This window comes from Aquarana catesbeiana, linkage group LG10 (genome assembly GCF_042186555.1).
Source record: "Aquarana catesbeiana isolate 2022-GZ linkage group LG10, ASM4218655v1, whole genome shotgun sequence".
NCBI lineage: Eukaryota > Metazoa > Chordata > Amphibia > Anura > Ranidae > Aquarana > Aquarana catesbeiana.
The window spans coordinates 80,150,549-80,176,268 of record NC_133333.1 but is presented as its reverse complement, the minus strand read 5'-3'; the positions used below and the strand labels follow the sequence as shown (position 1 = coordinate 80,176,268).

The window sequence follows — 25,720 nt, the reverse complement described above, 5'->3', positions numbered from 1 at the left end:
ATAAAAAAAAAACTGTTCGGTGTTAGTGTGACGGGGGGGGGGGTGATTGGGGGGGTAATCGGGGGGTAAAGAGGGGTGTTTTGTGTGCCTGGCATGTTCTACTGTATGTGTAGTGTTTGTGCACTCACATTGCAGTCTTCTCTCCTTGGCACCGGAACGGAAAATACCGAGCCGAGGAGAGATGACATCATATCCTTTGCTGCTGTTTAGCATACAGCAGCAGAGGAATGATTCTATTGGCCGGCGGCGATCGCGAGGGGGGGCCACGAACGAATGGTCTCCCCCTCATCTCCGATCGCCGCTGGACAATAGCCGACTGCCTCGGGCACCGGGGGGGGTCCGTTCGGACCCCCCGCCAGCGGGAAGCAGATCACGTATATGTACGTGATTCTGCCTGCCCGTGCCATTCTGCCAACGTACATCGGCGTGAGGCGGTCGTTAAGTGGTTAAAGGTTCCACTGAGTCTTATTGTTCCACAGAAAACCAGGGAACTTACACAAGGGTGGGAATAGACCTTCCCGAGGTGTGGACTAAGAGGAGCCACGTGTAAAGCCTTTTAACTAAGGCTGACCATACAATATAAGTTTTCTTTCTTCTAAATCATATTACATATATATCAGTATGTATACAAAATTATTTCATTGAATACGCAATGTTCTTATTAATATCCTAATGAAGAAATATTGTAATATAAAGAAATTATGTTCTTTAACTAAAACTTTGAAACTCTTACATCTAAATGTGAATCCTACCTTCTCACAGATGGAGGAGGTGAGAGGTCAGCTCAATCTTAATTACTGCCATATGTTCTACATAGAACTGCTTATGAGCTTATAACCATGTATATACTTTCACAAGTATAAAAACCTTATATAATTTCCATACACAGAAGATATATATAGATATGTATATATATGAGAGAGAGAGAGCGAGAGAGAGAGCGAGAGAGAGAGAGATTATTTTTTTTTTATATATACAATTCAATTTATTATGCAAGATCTCATCCATTCATAAATTCTGATACTCTAACAAACGGAAATACCCAACATCTTTCTCAAATTTATCGAAGATTCTGTCACTGCCCTGATCTATCAGCAGCGATCCCCCCAGAAAGCATTCACTCAGATTGTGTCAGCAGACTGCATGAACGCATTTCCCTGACAATATTCCACCATCAGAAACCAGAAGAAGGCGCCAAAAAAATGTCAAGTGCGCAGCAAAAGAGGAGTTAGGAAAGACACCACTTTCCACTATCCCCAGTGTCCTTTCTAACTTGGTCTTTGCATCGGAGAATGCTTCAGATGCTATCACACTTTCATAAACTATTAGCCCATATTTCTAATGGACTGCCATTTCCCTGTTTTCAATTTCTGTGCTGATTATTACCCTGGTGCCTCAACCAACCATATCACATTCCATGTGAACTGACCCTGGCCTGTTTATCGACTGTGCCTCTGCCTGCCATCTGCATTGTTTATCCTCCATGTATCTGCCTTTCACGTGAACTGACCCTGGACTGTATTGACTATGCCTCTGCCTACTGTCTATTTCTGCCTTTTACCTGCACTGACCTTGGCCTGTTGACCATGTTTTTGCCTGCCACTTAGACTGATCTTTCACCCTGCTACACAGGGGTCTTGCATATGTGAGGGGTTTCAGAATAGTGTTCTGAGTTGAAAAAAACTGTTTTTGGTTTTCTTTGTTTTGTTTTTCTCAGAACAGGGTCTGGAGTCTGGAGGCTTCAAAGCGATTTGGGTGGGACAAGCCTCTACCCCTGTCTCTATTCTTTCCTGACCAAGGCCTTAAGCTTGATGGTCCTGCCTGCTGCCTGGACCAATAGTTTGGCTGTGCTGACAATATCTCTGCCTGCACTGACCCAGGACTTTTTATGGACCATGTGCCTGTTGCCTGGACCAATACTTTGGCTTTACTGACCATATCTCTGCCTGCTGCCTGTACTAACTATGGACAGTATTGCTGCATGGACGATCCGTTTGCTGCTGCTGACCACATCCCTGCCTGCTACCTGGACCAATTCTTTGGCTGTGCTGGCAATATCTCTACCTGTACTGACTATGGACAGTATTTCTGCCTGCTGCCTGTTTTGCTGTCGTTGTCCACGTTCCTGCCTGCTTCCTAGACCAATGCTCTCCTCTGTGGACCACTGCACTACTAAAATCACAGGTAATTTTTTACCCTTTGCTCAGCAGAATGTATTTTGGTTTGTAATTGGTATGTACACTACATGCTATGTGTTAGAAATATGAAGGGCCTTCAACAATGTGATAGGTTGGCAGGAATTTATGTGTGTAATTTATGTCCCTAGAACACCTGGAGGTGCTACTTGGATGTTGAGCCTCTCTATGTGGTTAGTCTGTGTAAAAGTCTCAAACCTGTGGTATCGCCATACTCAGAAGGATTAGCAGAATGCATTTTGGGGTGTAATTTTTGCTATGTACATACTATGTATTAGAAATATCTTATAAATTGTAAACCTTTGTGTAAAAAAAAAATAAGTTTTCATTTTTTCCCCCACATTTTTCGAAAACTTGTGGAAAAAAATGACCTGTTCAAAAGACTCATAATGCCTCATTGAATATACCTTGGGGTATTTTCTTTCCAAAATTCGCTCATTTTGTGGGCGTTTCCATTGTACTGGTGCTCCAGGGCCTTCAAAAGAGTCATAGGTAGTCATAAAATTATATGTGTATTTATGCTCCTAGAACACCTGGAGGTGCTACTTGGATGTTGGGCACCTGTATGTGGCCAGGCTGTGTAAAAGTCTCACACATGTGGTATCGCCATACTCAGGAGGAGTAGCAGAATGTATTTTGTAGGTGTCATTTTTGGTATGTACATGCTGTGTGTTAGAAATATCATGTAAATGGACAACTTTGTGTATAAAAAATACATTTTCATTTTCTTTCCATGTTTTCCGAAAACTTGTGGAAAAAAAATGACATGTTCAAAAGACTTATAATGCCTCATAGAATATACCTTGGGGTGTATGCTTTCCAAAATGGGGTCATTTTGTGGGTAATTCCACTGTCCTGGTGCTCCAGGGCCTTCAAAATTGTGATAGGTAGGAATGAAATTAGATGTGTAATTTATGCTCCTACAGATCTGTCTCTCCACAGAGAGGAGAGACGAACCTTTCATCCGCCAGCTCAGTAGGGATCAACTGAACGATCCCTTGCGGGCAAGTGGTGTCCATAAAAACTGACATATGTGTGAAAGAGCCCTTATTTACAAAATTCTACAATAGAAACTAAAAAAAATGTTTATTTTTTTCAAAATTTTCGCTTATATCACACAAATTAAAAAAAACCCAGCGGTGACTAATTACCCCCAAAAGAAAGTTATATTTGTGAGAAAAAATATGACAAAAAATGTTGTTTGGGTACAGTGTACCATGACTGAGTAATTATCATTCAAAGTGTGAGAACACTGAAAGCTAAAAATTGGTCTGGGCAGGAAGGGTGTATAAGTGCCCTGTATTGAAATGATTAAAGTCGTTTTTTTTTTCTTCAAAAAACAACCATGTTATCCTTGCCTGCACTGTGCAGTGGTTTTGCACAGAGCAGCCCAGATCCTCTTCTTGGGTACCTCGCCTAGGCTCCTGGCCCCACCCTCCTGCCAAGTGCCCCCATAGCAAGCAGCTTGCTATGGGGGCACCTGAGCCGAGCTGCTGCTCTGTGTCTATTCAGATCGTCCATTGACTTGCGGCTCAGCCCTGCCCCTTCTCTCTCCTCATTGGCTCACTGACTTTGATTAAGCCATTGGCACCTGCTGCTGTCTCAGCCAATGTGGAGGGAGAGTCGCAGACAGCTGAGGCTCTCATGCAACATCATTGGATCGAGATGGGGCTCAGGGAAGTAGGGGGGCTGCTGCACACAGAAGGTTTTTATCTTAATGCGTAGAATGCATTACGATAAAAAAACCTTCTGCCTTTAGAACTATTATTTTGCCTTTTACTATATGCATTATTATTCACAACTGAATCCTTTACGCAAAACAGTTATTACCTACGGTTTAAACATAGTATTTTTTGTTTAATAATCTATAGTTACAGTATATTTGTATGGACACAATTGTTTTATTTTTTTTGTTTTATTTTTGTTTAGGTGGGAAGACAGCAGTTGTCCTATTGAGTACATTACTGTGCTAGAAATCTGTGCTTAGAACACATTATACGTTGCCTTGTGATGTGCCCAGTTACCTACTGGTTATATTTTTGTCTTTCTCCCACATCTAGGATGCATAACTTGTTTTATCATAGCAGCTTGGTGTCTTGGTTTTGTGTAAGTCATGAGATATTCTTCAAAATGCAGAAAGCATGCCTCATAGGGCAGGACATGATTGGAATGCCAGGTATGTGGCCTTGCTTAGTATTTAAAGAGTTACCTGTCATTATTGCAGAACTGTTAATGCAATGCAACGTACTCCTCCCTCTTCTTGTCAGACTGGTTCAACCAGCTGTAGAATTTTATTCTCTACCTATCACTGAAAAACACAGACAAGTGTTAAACTAAACTAAATATTAATGTTAGGCTGGTCATAGACTAGATAGTTTTTGTCTCATGTGACAATAATTGCCACAATAAAAATGGTCTCTGCACAATTAAAATCATGATAATGCTACAATATGCAAATGATCCCTGGGCAATAATTGTTTTCACAGCATAGTATTTTCTTTTTATGTGCTAGTGATGAGGTGGAATGTTAACAGTTGTCACAGTAACTGTACTGCTCACTATTCTGTAAAGTTCTGTGCTTTGATAACATCTCTTCTTAAAGTGATATTAAAGTCTTGTTGTTTATTTTTAAACAAAAAAAAATGTTAAATTTATCTGCTCTGTGCAGTGGTTTTGCAGAGAGCAGCCCAGACCCTCCTCTTCTCGGGTCCCTCGCTGGCGCTCCTGGCCCCTCCCTCCTGCCAAGTGCCCCACAACAAGTAGCTTGCTATGGGTGCACCTGAGCCGAGCCGCTGCTCTGTGTGTTCATTTAGACTCATTCATTCATTCTTCTCATTGACTTTGACTGATAGCAGCGGGAGCCAATGGTGCCCACTGCTGTCTCAACCAATGAGGAGGGAGAGTCCCCGAACTTTGTGGCTCTAGCACAACCTTGCTTGATTGAGATGGGGCTCAGGTAAGTATGAGGGGGCTGCTGTATACAGAAGGTTTTTTTTTATCTTAATGCACAAAATGCATTAAGATAAACTGGTTCTAAAGGCAGAAGTTTTTTTTTTTAACAGCTGACAAAAATTACTTTCCTGGCCCAGCTCACGTCAGCACACAACGGGTTAATACCTTCCATTTAACCCACAGGACCCCCTCTTCCTAGCTAAATAAAAGACAGCCCCTCTTAGCTGAAGTGTTCTTTTTTGCTCATGATCCAGACCACCTGTTGATTGCAGTTGGTAAGTACTTTGGTTACTGCAAGTATATCCCCTGCCGCACCTACCCCTCCAGGTTCAGCCTTTCCTGGAGCTTGAAAACCCAGAATGTTAGATGTACACCTTCCTGAAACTGGGTGCCTTGTGTGCTGAGCCACAGGTAATCTTGCTTAAACAGCTCAGATTTTGTACAGGTGTGGTATTAGTGAGCTCTACAATGTCACCATTTGCCTCTCCCTTGGGATTTTTGCCTGTCTTGTATAGGCAGCACGCCACACTGCTCTCCTGGCTTTGTTTTTAGTCTGAGAGCGGCTATGGACGATGTCACAGAGGGTGGGGAGATGGGGCGGCGTGGGATAATAACCACCAATCACCAAGTAACAGCATAAACAATCTCAAAAGGTGGCATTTCTCCCTCTCTGCAGTCCTGCCAGTTTTTCTCTTGTGAAGTAAAGATTTGTTGCTGTTTGCTCTCCTCCTGTGCTGTGTGCTCCTGGAGTTTGATCGTCTGACTGATTTTGTCTCAGATTCTGTGTCTACTGTCTGCCTCTGGAAGGGCTGCCTGGGCTCACCTGTTGCTGCTTCTAAAGTAAGTGGATGAAAGCAGATGGGTCTTTTGGTTTGAGAATTATGATTGTCTCCATATTTATTTTTTTTGTGCAGATATGAGCTCACCAAACCTGTCAGTGACACAGAAGACTAGGAAAAGATATGAGGGGGCAACACGGGACATGTTTTTAAAAGAGTGCTCTAGGAATGCAAAGTATGGTGTTTTTCATTAAGCCTAAACGTAAACACTCCAGAAAACATAAGACTCGCCATTGGTCTTCTCCTGACCAGGATAATCTGCATTCCCCAGATGCACAGGGCGGCTTTCATGCTCCCCAAGCAGCTCGTGTGGCAATGGCTCACATGGGTTTGTATCAGCGCAATAGGAAATGCCCAGCTCAGGGTGCCTGTTGGACCTGCATGCAGTCTGCAGTGACAGGAAATTAATTTGCATGGATTGTCTCAAGTGACCATGGATAAGGAAGTGGATGCCCACATTTCAAAGCCTTTATTTAGGAGGCTGTAGCGGAAAGTATGCAGCAAATATCCGTGCCACAGGCAAAACAAAAAAAAAAATCATACTTTTTATTTCAATCTCATTGGTCCCTTTACTACCCAGGCCCAACCATCGCAAAAAGCATGCAGATATTTTCAAATGTTTAAAAGGAAGGGCCTTCTTTTCCCTTAATGACAAAGTTAAAAGTTAATTGATGAAGAATAGGAGAGAGCTGAAAAAAAGACCCATTTACAGTACAGTATAGGTTCTCTAAGCTGTATACAATAAAGGTGGCTGATGCAGGTTTAAGCAACACACTTCCAGGAGTTAATTGGGCCCTCCAGCATCTGGCACCCAAGTGTCTTTGCCTTTCAATATCTTAGGGATCCTATGGATTGAAAAATGAAGGCTGGTTCACACCAGATGCAGTCCAGTGCATTTTTATTCTGTGTCAAAAATGCATGAACAGTGTTTACCTTGGATTACAATGGCCTAGTCCACACCAATGCAATGTGTTCCAGTACAGTCAACTAAGTGAACATGTTATTATTATTATTATTTAAGGTACTTATATAGCGCCGTCAATTTACGCAGCGCTTTACATATACATTGTACATTCACATCGGTCCCTATCCTCAAGGAGCTTACAATCTGAGTACAAAAAAGAAACAGCACTCAAAATGCCTCATCCGTAAATTTGTAAAGAAATAGAGAAAAAGAATTCCAAAAAAGGAAAACCTGTGGTTGGACTTTAAAGGCACAACAAAATGTAGAAATATACAAAAATATTAGCATTTATTGAAATATATATATAATACAAATAACAGGAACATGAAAGAAACATCGATAAAAATCATATATCCAGAAACGATCTATATATATGATATGAGCTCGAATGCGTCTACGTGTTTCGTTGTACCTTTCTTCAGGACACATTTGGGGTTTAGTAGTTGCAAAGAAGAGAAAGGCGTCTCACTATCTTGCAAAAGGAATCACATATTAATCAATCAGTGATCGACAAAGTAATTTCCAACAAAGGGAAAAAGCAAGTTGGCGCAATGAGGTCAGAGCAAATCACCAGGCAAGCAACATCCAGGAAACACCTGTGAATCAATGATCACGAGTGTCCAGGTATGATACTTTCAAACAGGGGATGCTGTATCAAAGTAAATATTCATAGAAGACTGGATATAATCATTGATTGTTCATATCAGAAAATATAGGAATCCCTCAGTCAGAGGTAGCCACAGACTAAGAAATTTGGCCATATATCAAAAGTAATAAATCCAGATCTGGGCTGTTATCATCCAAGATAGATAAAGATACGGCAATGTAACGAAAATCTCCTGGGAGAGAGCAGGACACTCTTCCGAGGCTGTGCTTAGCTGTGTGAGGCTGTTATTTGGTAAAACGCTGGACGCTGCATATAAGCGAGTGACAGGAGGAAAGCTGCGGACTGTGGCCACAGTCTCTAATAAGAGGAAGCAGCCGTCTTTTCGCTCAAGTCAGTGGAACTTCAGAGGGGTTCTGGGGGCCAAATCTTAGGCCAGGCTGCAAATTTACCAGATCAGTAGAGGGGGCTCAGAATTCCTTTTTACATGAAATCAAATCCAGAGCAGGCTGTTAGACATCAGCATGTGCCGATCCGTGTGGAACACCAGAGACAACTGAGATTTGCAGTGACCGGATGTCACTTGCAGTTCAGGTATCTGCCATTATTAGAATTGTCACAGCAGCAAGAATCTTTTCGAAGCAATGGTGGTGGTAATTTGTTTTTGGGAATAAGGCTCTACCACTACTTGGACATCGTTTTGTTTGTTGCATGTTCAAGCCAGGAGCTGGCAAAGCATGCATGCACCACAAACCAAAAATACTATTTAATTAAGTTTTAAAATTCAGAGCGAACTCACCCATCCATCCATGTCACCATGCTTTATTTTGCAGAAAAATAACTTTTAAAAATGCCCCCTCGCATTACTGGCCGTGACCATCTTGAGTAAGGGCAGATGATTCATGTAGCATTCACTTCCTGGAATCTATCTGCCATTAGCTCAGGCAGGAGGGTGTGCTTAGCTGTGGAAACCCCTCCCCCTTCCCAAAACCCCCTGGGATATATGACATCATTTGTCTAGGCCAGAATTCAGGAAGTAACTTAACCACTTCCCACCCAAGGTATGTCATATGACGTCCTTGACTTTGCAGAGGTATATCTGAATGATGCCTGCAGCTACAGACATCATTCAGATATCATCTTTTAGTGCCGGCGATTCCCTACACCATAAGAATGATAGTGGCTTTTCCACCGCTTAAGCGTTCTTATGGGCGGCGAGAGGGGAGCCCCCTCCAGCCACCCTCCGGTGCTTCTACCAACTCACCGCTTCCATCGGTGAGTCAGATTACGGATTCGCTGGCCACGGATGGTGATCATAGAGATTTCCGGCGGACCAGATGGTTGCAGGAGTCTCTATGATCGTTTGGAGGCTTGGCGCGATGTTATGATGTCACGCCTGGCCTCTGCATTCAAACGAATGGCGCCGCCTCGGCTGGGAAGCCGTGACCGTTCTTTTTTTTTTTTTTTTATTTCCCAACCGAGAGGTGAGATGCGGGGTCTTGTTGACCCCATATCTCACTGTAAAGAGGACCGGTCATGCCATATTCCTATTACAAGGGATGTTTACATTACTTGTAATAGGAATAAAAGTGATCAAAAACATTTTTTTTCAAAGTGTCAAACTAAAAAAAAAAAGTAAAATTAACACAAAAAAAAAAAATTTTAAGTGTCCCTGTCCTCGTGTGCTCAAACGCAGAAGCAAACGCATACGTAAGTCTCGTCAACATATGAAAACGATGTTCAAACCACAAATGTGAGGTATCGGCGTGAACGTTAGAGTGAGAGCAATAATTCTAGACCTAGACCTCCTCTTTAACTCAAAACATGAAACCAGTAAAAAATTTTAAAGCGTCCCCTATGGGGATTTTTATGTACCGAAGTTTGGCGCCATTCTACGAGCGTGTGCAGTTTTGAAGCGTGACATGTTAGGTATCTATCTACTCAGCGTAACTTCATCTTTCACATTATGCAAAAAAATTTGGGCTACCTTTTAATTTTTTGTTTTTTTTTAAAGCATGAAACCAAAAAAACACAAAAAAAGTGTTAGAAAAATTGCTGCTCTAATATCGTGCGAGATAAAAAGTTGCAATGACCGCCATTGTATTCTCTAGGGTCTTTGCTAAAAAAAACATATATTATGTTTGGGGGTTCTATGTAATTTTCTAGCAAAAAAATGATGAATTTTACATGTTGGAGAGAAATGTCAGAATTGGCCTGGATGGGAAGTGTTAAGAAATGTAAAAAAAATAAAAAATAGTAAATAAATTATACCTTTCTATCCATTTACTAATGCTAGCAGCATAAGGGTTAAAAATAGTATTGATTGAGGGAGTGAAGTTGCATTTTAACCCTATCTCAATCAATGAGGATCTTGTAGTAGTATTTGCCACCCAAAATAAGTCAAGTGGTTTTTCAAAACGGCAACATTTCCAAAATTAAAATTTTGCGTACGAGGAGTCATGGAGACTGCAATTATGTCCTGATTGGGAGGTTTTACAGTGGTTATTCCAGTGGTTCTTGGGCCAGGTGGCACATGGGGGCCTTCAGTTTGCTATTCCTCAGTCAATGGGATGTGCTGTATATGGATCAGAAGGTCTTTGTGTATACACAAATTTAGCAATAACTGGACTTTTGGGCATCACTAGTGTGCCTCTTTAGGGGTATTCCTCTCAGCCCAGGAGATGGAATCCTCTGGTGTGCTTGATTATGAAGGTGCTTCTGAAAAAATTGGACAGAACACGTTCATGCCATAGAGGGGCTTTCCACCTGCTGAAGATGCTTTGGTTTTCGCTGCTCCTCCAGATGTCATCAGCACCGCCAATTTCATCTTCGGTAAAACAAAATCTTTTATGCCAACATCAGTGTCAGCACTCCAATCCAGCGAAACTACTTTTTAATAGCCTGACTATTGAATCGCCCAGACTAGAGGTGTAGGTATTCTCATCCGAGGTGGTTCAGACCTTGGTGGAAGATATATGTGAGACGGCTAGTTTTAAGTGGTTCTTGGGCCAGTTTTAAGTGGTTCTTGGGCCAGGTGGCACATGGGGGCCTTCAGTTTGCTATTCCTCAGTCAATGGGATGTGCTGTATATGGATCAGAAGGTCTTTGTGTATATACAAATTTAGCAATAACTGGACTTTTGGGCATCACTAGTGTGCCTCTTTAGGGGCATTCCTCTCAGCCCAGGAGATGAAATAATTCAGACGTCGGATGCCAGTCTCTCTCCAGTCTAAGACAGGTGTAAGGCCATTGGAGTCTAGTGGAATGCAGACACAACTGTCTAAAATGGCATGCAGTTTTCTAGCACTGCAAGCCTTTCAGGATCTTCTCCAAGGGGGCTTGAGTAAAAATGGTGATTGATAACAAGACAGCAGTATCTTACATTGCCCGCCAAGGGGGCATCAAAACATCTCACAACAGAAACTTTTCGCTGGGTGGAGAGCCCCTTACAGGCAGTTGACGACTGTCTACTTGCTGGAAAGCAGAATCTTCTAACAGATCGGTTAGGCAGATTATTTTCCAACAATGAATACCTCAAGTAGTTTTGGCTCTAGTGGGCATTCCAACAGTAGTTCTCATAGAGACTCCACTGAACTTACAGCTTCTGGTATTTACAACAATCTACAAAGGCAAAATGATAGAAGATGGATTCACAGAGCCATGGGATTTTCTACTGATCTTTGTCTTCCTCTGGTGTCCTTGATTATGAAGGTGCTTCTGAAAAATTGTACAGAACACGTTCATGCCATAGAGGGGCTTTCCACCTGCTGAAGATGCTTTGGTTTTCGCTGCTCCTCCAGATGTCATCAGCACCGCCAATTTCATCTTCGGTAAAACAAAATCTTTTATGCCAACATCAGTGTCAGCACTCCAATCCAGTGAAACTACTTTTTAATAGCCTGACTATTGAATCGCCCAGACTAAAGGTGTAGGTATTCTCATCCGAGGTGGTTCAGACCTTGGTGGAAGATATATGTGAGACGGCTAGTTTTAAGTTCTTGTGCAGCCTTCATTTGATTTTACAAGCTAGACGTGCGGTCAGCAAGTTCTGCAACTTTTGGGACAAGACAGATTCTTTTTTTGATTGTCAGTGTTTCTTTTCCTGTGTTCTCTCCCACCCATTTATTCAGTTAGTTATATTCCTGTGTATGCTGATGTGAGGTGGGCCAGGAAAATGCAAAAATTATTTTCAGATACTTGCCGTAATTTTCCCTTCCTTTCCTCCCGTCAGCACAGGAGTCCCTCCCTAGTAGCCTGTCGCAGGCCAGGTTTTCGATCACTTTAGTTGGGGATGGGCTGTCTATTATTTAGCTAGGAAGAGGTGGTTCTGTGGGGTCCAGAGTAGGTGTTAACCCGTTGTGTGCTGATGTGAGGATAGTGCAGGAAAGGAAAATTACGGTATGTGATAACAATTTTCCATTTTCTTTCCTGCGGGAAAAAACAACTTACTGAAAATATGCAAGCTTATCAGAGATTTTTGCAAATCCCTTTTTGTACCTGAAATTAACTCACTTTTGTGCAAGTATGCATCCTTTTTAAGTATGATTTTTTTGTCTATTGAGATCTGTGACCACTAGATGTCCCCTATAGCAAAGGTCCCCAACCTTCATGGAAACGGGGACCGGTGTTGTGGAAGAAAATTGGGCTGTATACGGCTTTTCACGGGCAATTTTTTCGGGACAATGGCTGGTGTTAGCGTTTCAATCATCACGGCACGGTGTCAAGATGATTGAAGCGCATTATTTCTATTATTACATTGTAATATAGAATGAAATAGTTAAACGCACCATAATGCAGAATGTGCCACCAGATGCAGAGTGTCACTTGCCACATCGCCTGCCACTAGATGCGGATTGTCACTTGCCACATCGCCATGCTATCAGATGCATTTTGTCCCTTGCCACGCCGCCTGCCACCAGATGCATTTTGTCCCTTGCCACGTCGCCTGCCACCAGACGTGGTTTGTTGCCTGCCACGTCACTTGCCACCAGACACGGTTTGTCATTTGCCACGTCGCCTGCCACCAGATGTGGATTGTCACCTGCCACCACATGACGACTGTCACTGCAGTGGTGGAAGCACAGGCGTGCCCATTCGTTCATAGGCAGGCCCGGAGTAGTGGCTAGTGAGGGAGAACAGCAGTGATGCTGGGCAGGCAGTTAGAGATCTCATCTCTCTGCTCCCCTGCCTCACCTCCAGCAGTGTAGTGGTGTTCTGCCGTGCTGAAGAGCAGTGATGGGGGGCGGGCGGTGAGAGATGATCTCATCTCTCTGCTCCCCCCCTCACCTCCAGCAGTATAGCAGCCCCACTGTGAGTGCAAAGAGCAGTGATGCAGGCGGGCGGTGAGAGATGATCTCATTTCTCTGCTCGCTCGCCTCATCTCTAAGAGTGCAGTGGCCCGGCTGTGAGGGCGGAACAGCGGTGATGCGGGCGGTGAGAGATTATGTTCTCTCTCTTCTCGCTCCGTCGCCATGTGTCAGACAGTGCAGCCTTCACGGCCTGTCTGCAAACAAGCCACGGCCCGGTAGTGGGCCACGGCCCGGGGGTTGATGACCCCTGCCCTATAGGGACTAGGATCTTTGTCCCTATACTTTGGTTACTTTTAGATGGTTTTAGAAGTCTCCTATGATAACCTATATGTACACCCTCCGGCCATCTTTGGGTGCTTATCCCTTCTAACAGTGGCGGCTGGTGCTCAAAGTTTTTGGGGGGTCTCAATCAAACTGAAAAATTCTGAAAAAAAACCATCAATTGGAGCCTCACTGTGTCCATCAAAAGCAGCCACAGTGCCCATCAAGTGCAGCCACTGTGCCCATCAAATGCCGCCACTGTGCCCATAAAATGCAGCTACTGTGCCCATCAAACGAAGCCACTGTGCCCATCAATAGCTGCCACTGTTCCCATCAAATGCAGCCACTGTGCCCATCAAACGCAGCCACTGTGCCATCAAATGCTGCCACTGTGCCCATCAAATGCTGCCACTGTGCCATCAAATGCTGCCACTGTGCCCATCAAATGCTCCCACTGTGCCCATCAAATGCTCCCACTGTTCCCATCAAACGCAGCCACTGTTCCCATCAAACGCTGCCACTGTGTCCATCAAATGCCCCCACTATGCCCATCAAATGCTGCCACTGTGCCCATCAAATGATGCCACTGAGCCATCAAATGCTCCTACTGTGCCCCTAAAATACTCCCACTGTGCCCATCGACTGCAGCCACTGTGACCCCCCCACCCGCTCGCCATTTGCCCAGCACTTACCCTGTTTCGGTGGCGCAGCGGGTGATGGCGGCGAGCGGTGTCCTCCATGCTCCTCCATGTCTTCTACCGTCCTCTCATATAGGCGATTGGATGCCTGATCCAATCACAGCGCCTGTGGTTTCGGCCATTCAGATGACGGATAACAGACCCGAGCACCTGATTGGCGGAGAGGCAGTTCAGTGTTAGAAAAGCGAATATTAATTTGCTTTTCTAACACACCTTGGTGAACCTTTTTTGACGCCTATTAGAGCCATAGGCTCTAATCAGGTGCTTCAAAAACACCCCCCACCGTTGTATTACAGGCGCCCGGCACCCGAAAAGGGGCCCGCGCCTAAATAGGGGATGGCAGCGGCGGCCATGGATAGATTCATGCAATGCATGAATTTATTCATTGGTCATAGAGGGGGTAGCTGGAGAGAGGGGTCGGCGCCTATGCTTCCTTATGGACGCACCGCCACTGCCTTCTAAGCTGTACTGGATGGTTGAATGTTTTGGACGTTAGGGATAGATGGGGCTATAGGTGGATGTTCCTCATGGGACACTCCAATATATGGAATTCTTTTGCTGGCAGTGTTGAGTATTAATTAGTGCCACATCCAATATTTGAGGAGAAAAGAAAGGAATCCCCTTGTGGTGCACTTTTAAGGCACGATATATAAGAAAAAATGTGTTTAAAGGTTTCAAAAGTATTTATTTAACAAGATATGTAAAAAACATATAAAAACAGGGAATGCTTGACATATCTAAAACATTATCACCGTCATTTAAATGTAGTACAGTCTATAATTCTTGCACCCGACGCGTTTCAGAGTATACACTGTACTACATTTAAATGACGGTGATAATGTTTTAGATATGTCAAGCATTCCCTGTTTTTATATGTTTTCTACATATTTTGATAAATAAATGCTTTTGAAACCTTTAAACACATTTTTTCTAATATATCGTGCCTTAAATGTCCACCACAAGGGGATCTCCATTCCAATATATGCCTCTTTTCTATTGTGCTCCCCTGCCTGTCTCAATGTAGAGGGCGTGAACAGCATCTACGGCACATGTGCTATAGATGCTGCCCATGTCATGCGTGCTATCACAAGTCACTGTTTAAACAGCCAGTGTGGCACACATGGCAGGGGCATTTAACACAAGCTACTATGCTGCCTATGTTCCACCCACTTTTGTTTCCTTGCTGTGAGGACCAGTGAAGTCTCAATTGTAAGACTGTGGGCTTTATTTGTGGGCTTTGCATGTGGACGTATCTCATAGTTAAATCAATACTTTAAATTTATCTCATTATTGATTACAGCTTTTGAGGTGGTGCATTGCTTTGGAGATATTTATGCCCAAGCAACTTGTAGCCAGGCTGATTGAATTAATATTTAAAATGACACTAAACGCTGGCTAAAAAAAAAAAAATTCAAGTATATATTCTTAACTCAAAAAAACACCTTCTATTGCTCTCAGCCATCACCAAATCTTCAAATGTATATTTTTGCTGCTGTGATCTGGCTTCTTGTTAGAGGGTGGCTACATTCATTCTCCATGGTCCCACAAATCTTGAAATTTTGGTTGTACTTAAATGGGTTATATTTATAATATTATCAAATGCAGCCCAGTGTGGATCTTGCTCTCTGGATATCTTCACTTATATATCTGTAAGCTGTGTTGTTTTATGAAGCAAGTAGCACTTCTTGTTAAAAAAAAGCAAGTAGCAGACCCTTGGTGAGCCATCCTAAGTGTTTAATCATTTTTTATATTTCAATACTATTTTTTAGGCCTTATGTGATGTAATATATTTGAATCTCCAATTATAATGTTCCTTTTCATCTATGACCATTCTATCCCAGAGAGCTTGGTATACTTTTTGTGAGGATGTGACTGTTGTATTAACTATGAATCTCAACCGTGAATCTGTAAAATTCCTCTTATCTGAATTTCAATGTCTATGTACACCGATAGACAATACAAATAATCCTTTGTGGAGTGTTTGGGTTATAAATGGGTTATAAACTTTTGATATGATATACACAAGCTTACATATACAGTATGTATATTCATTCAGTTATCATGATTCTGCATTGGGATCCTCACCAATCCTAACAACCTATGCCCCATCTCCTTGCTCCCCTTTTCCTCCAAACTCCTTGAATGCCTGGTCTACAACCAACTCATTGGAGTGACCACCTCATTAAGAATAACCTTCTTGATCCCCTTCAGTCAGGATTTTACCCTGAACACTCCACAACTGCTCTCCTAAATCTCACAAACAATTTACTAACAGCAAAAACCAATGAACACTATTTTGTACTCCTACTTCTGGACCTTTCAGCTGCCTTTGATACGGTTAAAACTGACTAACAAAATATGGCTGGATGTGCCCCATGAGACGCCTCTATCCCCATACAATATACAAAGAAACATAAATTGCCAGTGGGACTTTAGATGAGGTGCAACACACTCAATTATAAAATCAATAAGGTAAAGATTTATTGGTAAATACAATTTTCAACAGATCAACAGTGACATAATATAGTCAAGCAGCTAGGTCAATATATGCATATTACTTCCATAGCCAGGTACAGTGTTTCAAAGATTAATCCATAATAGTTGTGAACTTGCATCTATGTAACCCAACATGTTTAGTGACATAGCGTCACTTCCTCAGGGGTTGATGCACACACAATTGTCTATAAAGTAGAAATAGTTTAGGAATATATGACACACATAATAAAATGTATTCTTTGGTATATTGTGTGGGGATAGAGGCATCTCACTGAGCACATCCAACTATATTTTGTTAGTTATAATATATAATAATATAATATATAGGTGGAAGACACCTTCGCCCTCAGTGGTTGGTTGTACCCCTTTTACTCATGCAGGTCCTAACATTAGGATATTACACTGCCATTATGCAATATGTGTACTTCCTATATAGTCATAGTCATGCCACATGCTCGTTTCCCTGCGGTCGCATCTGTTTTTTCTGCCCCGGGTGCTACATTACTATTCCCTCCCTTAATGGGTTTTGCGCATAGCATCCACATCAGGTGACTGTCAGAAGCACGTCAGCGGCTTGGCTGTGACGTGACCACGCCGGCTCACGCAGCTTTGTCCAGTGCGAGTGCGAGAGGCTTCGCGCTTATCAGCACTGTCCTCCCCTCTAGATGGTCGGGAATGGTGGAGATTGAATGATGGAGTCCTCTCCTCCTTCTCCACTCCCCCCTCTGAGTTCAGGGGTGGTTTTCACTTCAGTTTGGGAGGGATCTGATTGGAGCCCTGCAGGGGTACAAATAGAATGGGCGGGAGAGCATCAGTCCTGCACGCTCTCCACGGTGGTTGGTCACATTAGTCCTCACTGCTTGTCAGCATGTTTTACCATGGTAGGTTATTTCCATTCAACATCTCCCCCTTTTTCACCTATTTTTACTTAGTTGGATGTCATTTTTCAACCCTTGTTGGATTGCTCTCCATGCCCGCCATACCATCTTGTCCTGTTTGCACTGTTGGGCCCTTCGAATCCCACACCCAAAGTTCCCAGGTCAGACAGTTCCAGGAGACTACCATTAGGTCATGAGCATGTGATGTCTTTCTTGTATTGGTCCCCTTTTGGTTGATACACAGTGTTTGCTTTTACAGAATACATTTTATAATGTGTGTCATATTCCTATATTCATAAACTATTTCTAATTTATAGACAATTGTGTGTGCGCATCAACCCCTGAAACACTGTACCTGGCTATGGAATTAATATGTATATATTGACCTATCTGCTTGACTATATGGCATTATGTCACTGTTGATCTGTGGGAAATTGAATTTACTGATAAATCTTTACCTTTTTGATTTTATAATTGAGTGTGTTGCACCTCATCTAAAGTCCCATGGACAATTCATGTTTCTTTGTACTTTGACACGGTTAATTACCCCCTCCTCCTCAAAAAACTTTACTCCTTTGGTCTCCGTGACTGTTCTCTTAGTTGGTTCTCATCCTACCTATCCCACCGCACCTTCAGTGTCACTTACAATTCTACTTTCTCCTCTCCTCAACATCTCCAAAATACGCACCCTACTAACCAATGACACCACAAAGCTGCTAATCCACTCCCTGGTTATTTCTGGCCTTGACTACTGCAACTCCCTCCTTATTGGCTTACCTTTACAAAGGTTATCCCCCTTTCAGTCCATCATGAATGCTGATGCCAGACTTCACCTTACAAACCGCTCAGTGTCTGCCACCCTTCTCTGCCAATCCCTCCATTGGCTGCCACTCACCCAACAAATTAAATTTAAATTACTAAAAATAACTTACAAAGCCATCCACAACTTGGCCCCCAGCTACATAGTTACATAGTTACTTAGTAGGTGAGGTCAAAAAAAGACACAAGTCCGTGAAGTCCAACCTATGTGTGTGATTATATGTCAGTATTACATTGTAACATACACCCTGTATGTTGCAGATGTTCAGGTGCTTACCTAATAGTTTCTTGAAACTATTGATGCCCCCCGCTGTGACCACCGCCTGTGGAAGGGAATTCCCCATCCTTGCCGCTCTTACAGTAAAGAACCCCCCCTACGTAGTTTAAGCCTCTTTTCTTCTAATTTTAATGAGTGGCCACAAGTCTTGTTAAACTCCCTTCCGCGAAACAGTTTTATCCCTATTGTGGGGTCACCAGTATGGTATTGTATATTGAAATCATATCCCCTCTCAAGCATCTCTTCTCCAGAGAGAATAAGTTCAGTGCTCGCAACCTTTCATAACTAATATCCTCCAGACCCTTTATTAGCTTTGTTGCCCTTTTTTGCACTCACTCCATTTCCAGTACATCCTTCCTGAGGACTGGTGCCCAGAACTGAACAGCATACTCTACGTGCGGCCAGACCAGAGTCTTGTATTATCGTTTTATCTCTGAAACAAATCCCCTATTTAATGCATGGCAATATTCTGTTTGCTTTGTTAGCAGCAGCTTGGCATCGCATGCCATTGCTGAGCCTATCCTCTACTAGGACCCCCAGGTCCTTTTCCATCCTAGATTCCCCCAGAGGTTCTCCCCCCAGTGTATAGATTGCATTCATATTTTTGCCACCCAAATGCATTATTTTACTACTTGAACCTCATTTGCCATGCAGTTGCCATGTTTGTTCAGATCGTTTTGCAAGGTTACCACATTCTGTGGAGAAGTTATTGCCCTGCTTAGCTTAGTATCGTCCACAAATACAGAGATTGAACTGTTTACCCCAACCTCCGGGTCTTTTATGAACAAATGAAACAGGATTGGTCCCAGCACAGAACCCTGGGGGGCCCCACTACCCATCCCTGACCATTCTGAGTACTCCCAATTTATCACCACCCTCTGAACTCGCCCTTGTAGCCAGTTTTTAATCCATGTACTCACCCTATGGTCCATGCCAACGGACCTTATTTTGTACAGTAAACGTTTATGGGGAACTGTGTCAAATGCTTTTGCAAAATCCAGATACACCACTTCTACGGGCCTTCCTTTATCTAGATGGCAACTCACCTCCTCATAGTAGGTTAATAGATTGGTTTGGCAAGAAAGATTCTTCATGAATCCATGCTGATTACTGCTAATGATACTGTTCTAATGACTAAAATCTTGTATATAGTCCCTTATCATCCCCTCCAAGAGCTTGCATACTATTGATGTTAGGCTAACTGTTCTGTTATTCCCAGGGATGTATTTTGGGCCCTTTTTAAATATTGGTGCTACATTGGCTTTTCTCCAATCAGCTGGTACCATGCCAGTCAGTAAAAATTAGAAACAATGGTCTGACAATTACTTGACTGAGTTCCCTAAGTACCCTCGGGTGCAAGCCATCTGGTCCCGGTGATTTATTAATGTTAAGTTTCCCAAGTCTAATTTTAATTCTGTCCTCTGTTAACCATGGAGGTGCTTCCTGTGATGTCTCATGAGGATAAACACTGCAGTTTTGGTTGTTGAAGCCCCTCGTGAAGACTGAGGAGAAGAATAAATTCCATACCATCGCCATCTCCCCATCCTTTGTAACCAGATGTCCTCCCTCATTCTTTATGGGGCCAATATGGTCTGTCCTCCCTTTTTTACTGTTTACATACTTAAAGAATTTCTTGGGATTTTTTTGCTCTCCTCCATTATGTGTCTTTCATGTTCTATCTAAGCCGTCCTTATTGCACCCTTACATTTCTCGTTGCATTCTTTATAAAGCCTGAATGCTGATGATGATCCCTCAACCTTGTATATTTTGAAGACCTTCTCCTTTGCTTGTATATGCATTTTTACATTGGAGTTAAGCCATGCAGGACTTTTGTTCGCTCTTTTAAATTTATTACCCAATAGGATGCATTGGCTAATGCCCTTTTTTTAATATGCTCTTAAAGCAAACCCATCTCTCCTCTGTGTTCTTTGTTCCTAGGATTTTATCCCAATTTATGCCTTCTAGCAAGGTTTGTAGTTTAGGGAAGTTGACTCTTTTGAAATTCAGTGTCTTTGTATTCCCCTTATTTTTCCTATTTGTGTGATTTATACTGAAGCCAATTGACCTGTGATTGCTGTTACCTAAATTGCCCCATATTTCCACATCCATGATCAGGTCTGTATTGTTGGTAATCAGCAGATCCAGTAACGCCTTATTTCTAGTTGGTGCGTCTACCATCTGACCCATAAAATTGGCCTGCAAGACATTTAGGAACTGGCGAGCCTTAGATGAATGCGTGGTTCCCTCCAGCCAGTCTATGTCTGGATAATTAAAATCCCCCATTATAATAACACTTCCCATCCTTGCTGCTAATCCAAATTGTGATAGGAGATCTGTCTCCCCTTCCTCCCTCAGGTTAGGGGGCCTATAGCATACTCCCAGTATTATTTTCCCCTTAGCTTCATCCCTTTGGAGCTCTACTCATAAGTAGGGATGAGCTTCATGTTCGAGTCGAACGCATGTTCGACTCGAACATCCTGTGTTCGGTCGTTCGCCGAATTACGAATGTTATGGGCCGTTCGCGCCAAATTCGAGTGGCGCGTCATGGCCCATAATTCACTGCGGCATCACAGTGCATTGCTGGCTGATGATTGGCCAAGCATGCACTATGACCCGCATGCTTGGCCAATCACAGCACCGTGTGTACAGAGAGCCGTAATTGGCCAAAACCAGGGAGGCTTTGGCCAATTATGGCTCAGGGGGTTTAGTACACACCCCACATGTCAGCCCTGTGTAGTGTGTTGTGCTGGACAGAGATAGATAGACAGAGACAGTGTCATTTGATTTAAGTTAGATAGAGTAGGCAGGTCGAGTCAATTAGCTGCACTTGCAGTGTATTGTGTGTATATATATATGCATCCCAGGTGTTGTGTGTGTGTGTGTGTGTGTTTGTGTGTATGTATATATGTATGTATATGTATATATATATATATATATATATATATATATATATATATGTGTGTGTGTGTGTGTGTGTGTGTATCTATCTATCTATATATATATATATATATATATATATATATATATATATCTCTATATCTATATCTAGATATAGATATAGAGATATATATATATATATATATATCTATATATATATAGATATATATATATATATATCTATATATATATATATATCTACACACTGTATTCAGTTTAGCTAGATCCTGTTCTTCTCTTCCTAATATACTGGCAGGCAGGTGTTTTTACAGTATTTCCAGTTACTGTACTGTGTACCCTGCACAGTTGCATCTACAGTATAGCTACCTGAAGCCAGGTGCTTGTGTAGGCTTTTGACGTATTTCCAGTTACTGTACTGTGTACCCTGCACAGTTGCACCTACAGTATAGCTACCTGAAGCCAGGTGCTTGTGTAGGCTTTTGACGTATTTCCAGTTACTGTACTGTGTACCCTGCACAGTTGCACCTACAGTATAACTACCTGAAGCCAGGTGCTTGTGTAGGCTCTTGACGTATTTTCAATTACTGTACTGTGTACCCTGCACAGTTGCACCTACAGTATAACTACCTGAAGCCAGGTGCTTGTGTAGGCTCTTGACGTATTTCCAGTTACTGTACTGTGTACCCTGCACAGTTGCACCTACAGTATAACTACCTGAAGCCAGGTGCTTGTGTAGGCTCTTGACGTATTTCCAGTTACTGTACTGTGTACCGTGCACAGTTGCACCTACAGTATAGCTACCTGAAGACAAGTGCAGGTGTTCTCATACTAATAATACTACAGGCAGGCAGTTGATTCTGCTAGCTGCAGTATAATCGGTATATATATACATCCCAGTTTTGTGCAGTTACATCTCACTGCAGGCCAATAGTATGTCTGGAAGGCCAACAAGGAGAGGCAGACAGTCACAAGCCAATAAAAGAGGGCAAGCAGGCTCTGTCTAGAGGCAACAGTGCTGGTCATGGACACGGTGCATCATCATCAGCACGTGGCCGTGGGACACGCTTGGCCTTTTTTTCGGCAGCTGGCCGTGTTGAGCCGCAACATGCGGAAGACTTGGTCGAGTGGATGACCAAGCCGTCCTCATCCTCCTCATCCTCTCTCACCCAGGCTCAGGGTACTTTGTCTGGCAAAGCAGCTGCCAATGCGGCCTCTTCCCTCGGCTCAATGGCATCAGTCACTTCTTCCCTAGTCCCACCATGTCCTCCTGAGGAGTCCCCCGAACTGTTTGACCACAGTGTTGGGTACATGCTCCAGGAGGATGCCCAGCGTTTTGAAGGCTCCGATAATGGTACTCAGCTAGAGGAAGGCAGTAACGTGAGCCCAGACAGAGGGGGTGCCCAAGAAGGACAGCAATCTGGCAGTCATGTTCCCCCTGCTGCAGCATACTGCGAGGTTTGCTCCAGTGATGAGGAGGGAGGGGAGGATGAGGTCACTGACTCCACGTGGGTGCCTGATAGGAGAGAGGAGGAGGAGGAGGCACATCACCAACGAGGCAGGATGCCCTCCAGGGGCCAGCCTAAGGGCAGCACACTGACTGCATCACACCACAGAGCTCCGCATGTGCAGGGCGCTGCTGTCTCTGAGCATTATTCCAAAAGTTCTTTGGTGTGGGCCTTTTTTGAGACGAGTGCATCAGATCCCACCGCTGCTATTTGCAACATATGTCTCAAGTGTATCTCGCGTGGCCAAAACATCTCCCGCTTGGGCACCACATGCTTGACCAGACATATGTTGACCTGCCATGCAGTTTGTTGGCAAGCGTACCTAAAAGTCCCACACCAAAGAACAAAGAGGACCTCTCCTTGCTCCTCATGAGCTGGGATCCCCAACCCCACTATACCTTCAGTCCTCTCTGAGACCTGCACTGAGAGAAATGAAGGTGTAGAATTAGGTGTGTCACAGCCAAGTACTTGCGGGCAATCTGCTATCGGTACACCGACGTCAGATTGTACCAGGCAAATTTCCCTGCCCCAGCTGCAGCACCGCAGAAAGAAGTTCGCTCCTAGGCATCCACATGCCCAGCGGTTGAATGCTAGCTTGGCAAAATTGCTAGCACTTCAACTGCTACCTTTTCAGTTGGTAGACTCTGCCCCCTTCCGTGAGTTTGTGGAATGTGCAGTTCCTCAGTGGCAGGTTCCCAAACGCCACTTTTTCTCATGGAAGGTGATTCCGGCATTCTACCGGCATGTGGTAGGCAATGTCTTGGCCTTGCTGGACAGGACGGTCAGCGGTAAGGTGCATATTACCACTGACTCATGGTCCAGCAGGCATGGATAGGGACATTACCTAAGTTTCACAGCTCATTGGGTGACTCTGCTGGCAGCTGGGAAGGATTCAGGACAAGGTGCAGTAGTGTTGGAGGTTGTTCTGCCACCATGCCTCCAAAATGCCACTACTGGTCATTCTGACACACCTCTCTCCTCCACCCCCTCCTCTTCTTCTTCCTCCATGGCCTCTTCCTGTGCTTTGTCCTCGGAACCAGCGGTGCTCCGTAGGTGTTCAAGGGGCTACGCAAGTACGCGGGCCAAAAGATGCCATGTGGTGCTTGAGCTGGTGTGCTTGGGGGACAGGAGCCACACTGGGGCAGAGATTCTGTCAGCTCTGCAGGGGCAGGTTCAGAGGTGGTTGACGCCACGCTAAATTAAGGCAGGAATGGTGGTTTGCCACAATGGCACCAACCTCCTCTCCGCCCTCATACAGGGACAACTGACCCATGTGCCCTGTTTGGCTCACGTCCTTAACTTGGTGGTGCAACGTTTCTTGGGCAGGTACCTGGGCTTACAGGATGTCCTGAGGCAGGCCAGGAAAGTCTGTGTGCATTTCCACCGGTCATATAATGCCAGTGCTCGGCTGGCAGACCTCCAAAAGAAATTTAACCTGCCCAAGAACCACCTAATCTGTGACATGCCCACCAGGTGGAACTCAACGTTAGCCATGCTGCAGCGGCTGCACACGCAGCAGAGGGCCATCAATGAGTACCCGTGCGACTATGGCACCAGGACAGGGTCAGGGGAGCTTGTTTTCTTTTCCCCACGCCAGTGAGCCATGATCAGGGATGCATGGACTGTCCTGTCACCATTTGAGGAGGCCATGAGGATGGTGAGCAGTGACAGTGCATGCATCAGTGACACTGTCCCCCTTGTCCACCTGTTGTGTGAAATAATGGACAAGGTACTTGAGGCAAAACAGAGGCAGGAAGAGGAGGACTTCCTTAGCTCTCAAGGCCCCCTTTATCCAGAAAGTGTTCCTGCATGCCCGCCGATCACACAGGAAAAGGACGCGGAGGAGTAGGAAGAGGAGGATTTTGTCAGCATGGAGGTGGAGCCTGGCACTCAGCATCAGTAGCAGTCTTTAAGTGATCTTTTACAGTCCCAAGAAACCCATGGACTTGTACATGGCTGGGAGGAGGTGGCTGCGGATCATGTTGTCCTTAATGACCCAGAGGACTCCGGACCGAATGCCTCAGCAAACCTACGCTGTATGGCCTCCCTGATCCTGCAAAGCCTGCAGCAGGATCCTCGTATTCGTGGTATCAAGGAGAGGGATCAATACTGGCTGGCAACCCTCCTTGATCCACATTACAAGAGTAAGGTTGCAGACCTTATCTTGCTGTCACAGAGGGAGCAGAAGATGAAACATCTTCGGGAGGCCTTGCAGAAAGGTCTATGCAACGCGTTCCCAGAGACTGGGAGGTTACAAACTCCTGTTCCTGGACAACTTGTTGCCGAGGCTACGGTCAGTCAAAGAAGGAGCGGTGGAGAAGGTGGCCATCTGACCGATGCCTTCAGACAATTTTTTAGTCTGCAGCCCTAAGGTATGATCAGTTCCAGCAACCATCGCCAGCGTCTATTTTACATGGTGCAGGAATACCTAGGGGCAAGATCTGACTTGGACACCTTTCCCACCGAAAATCCTCTGGGTTACTGGGTCTTGAGGATGGATCACTGGCCAGAGCTTGCACAGTATGCAATTGAGCTACTGGGCTGTCCTGCATCCAGCCTTCTTTCGGAACGCACATTCAGTGCTGCTGGAGGCTTTGTAACTGATCACAGGGTGCGCCTGTCCACCGACTCGGTCGATCGACTGACCTTCATAAAAATGAATCAGTCTTGGATCACCACCAGATACCAAGCACCTGATGCTGATGTAACCGAATACATTTTTTTTTAAATGTCAGATCCCTTCAAGACTGCCTATGCTGATGCTGAGTGACTATCCTGTTATGCTGAGTGACTATCCTCTTCCTCCTCAATGATCATGCTGATAGCTTGTAAGAATATTTTTGTTTCTGGGCGCCGCCACCAGTGGCTAAGGCCCAATTTTTCAGCCCCTGTGTAACAGGGGAGTGTAATACAATTTTTGATGCAATTCTTTGCAGCAGGGCTCCTTCCTGCGCTCCAACTAGAGTATCTGTGAGGGGTTGCAGTGTTGTGGCACCAGCATGGTGCCTAAGGCCCAATTTTTCAG

General features: G+C 44.1%; 1 protein-coding gene across 1 annotated transcript in view; it reads left to right on the top strand.

Moving 5' to 3' along the window:
• Positions 1-5,792: 5,792 nt before the first annotated feature.
• The window catches only part of LOC141110749 (uncharacterized), a 40,583-nt gene continuing 20,655 nt past the window's right edge, over positions 5,793-25,720 (top strand). Inside the window, exon 1 of the mRNA XM_073602319.1 lies at positions 5,793-5,987. The gene's annotated coding sequence lies outside the window, so the exon portion shown is untranslated. The remainder of the gene's footprint in view (positions 5,988-25,720) is intronic.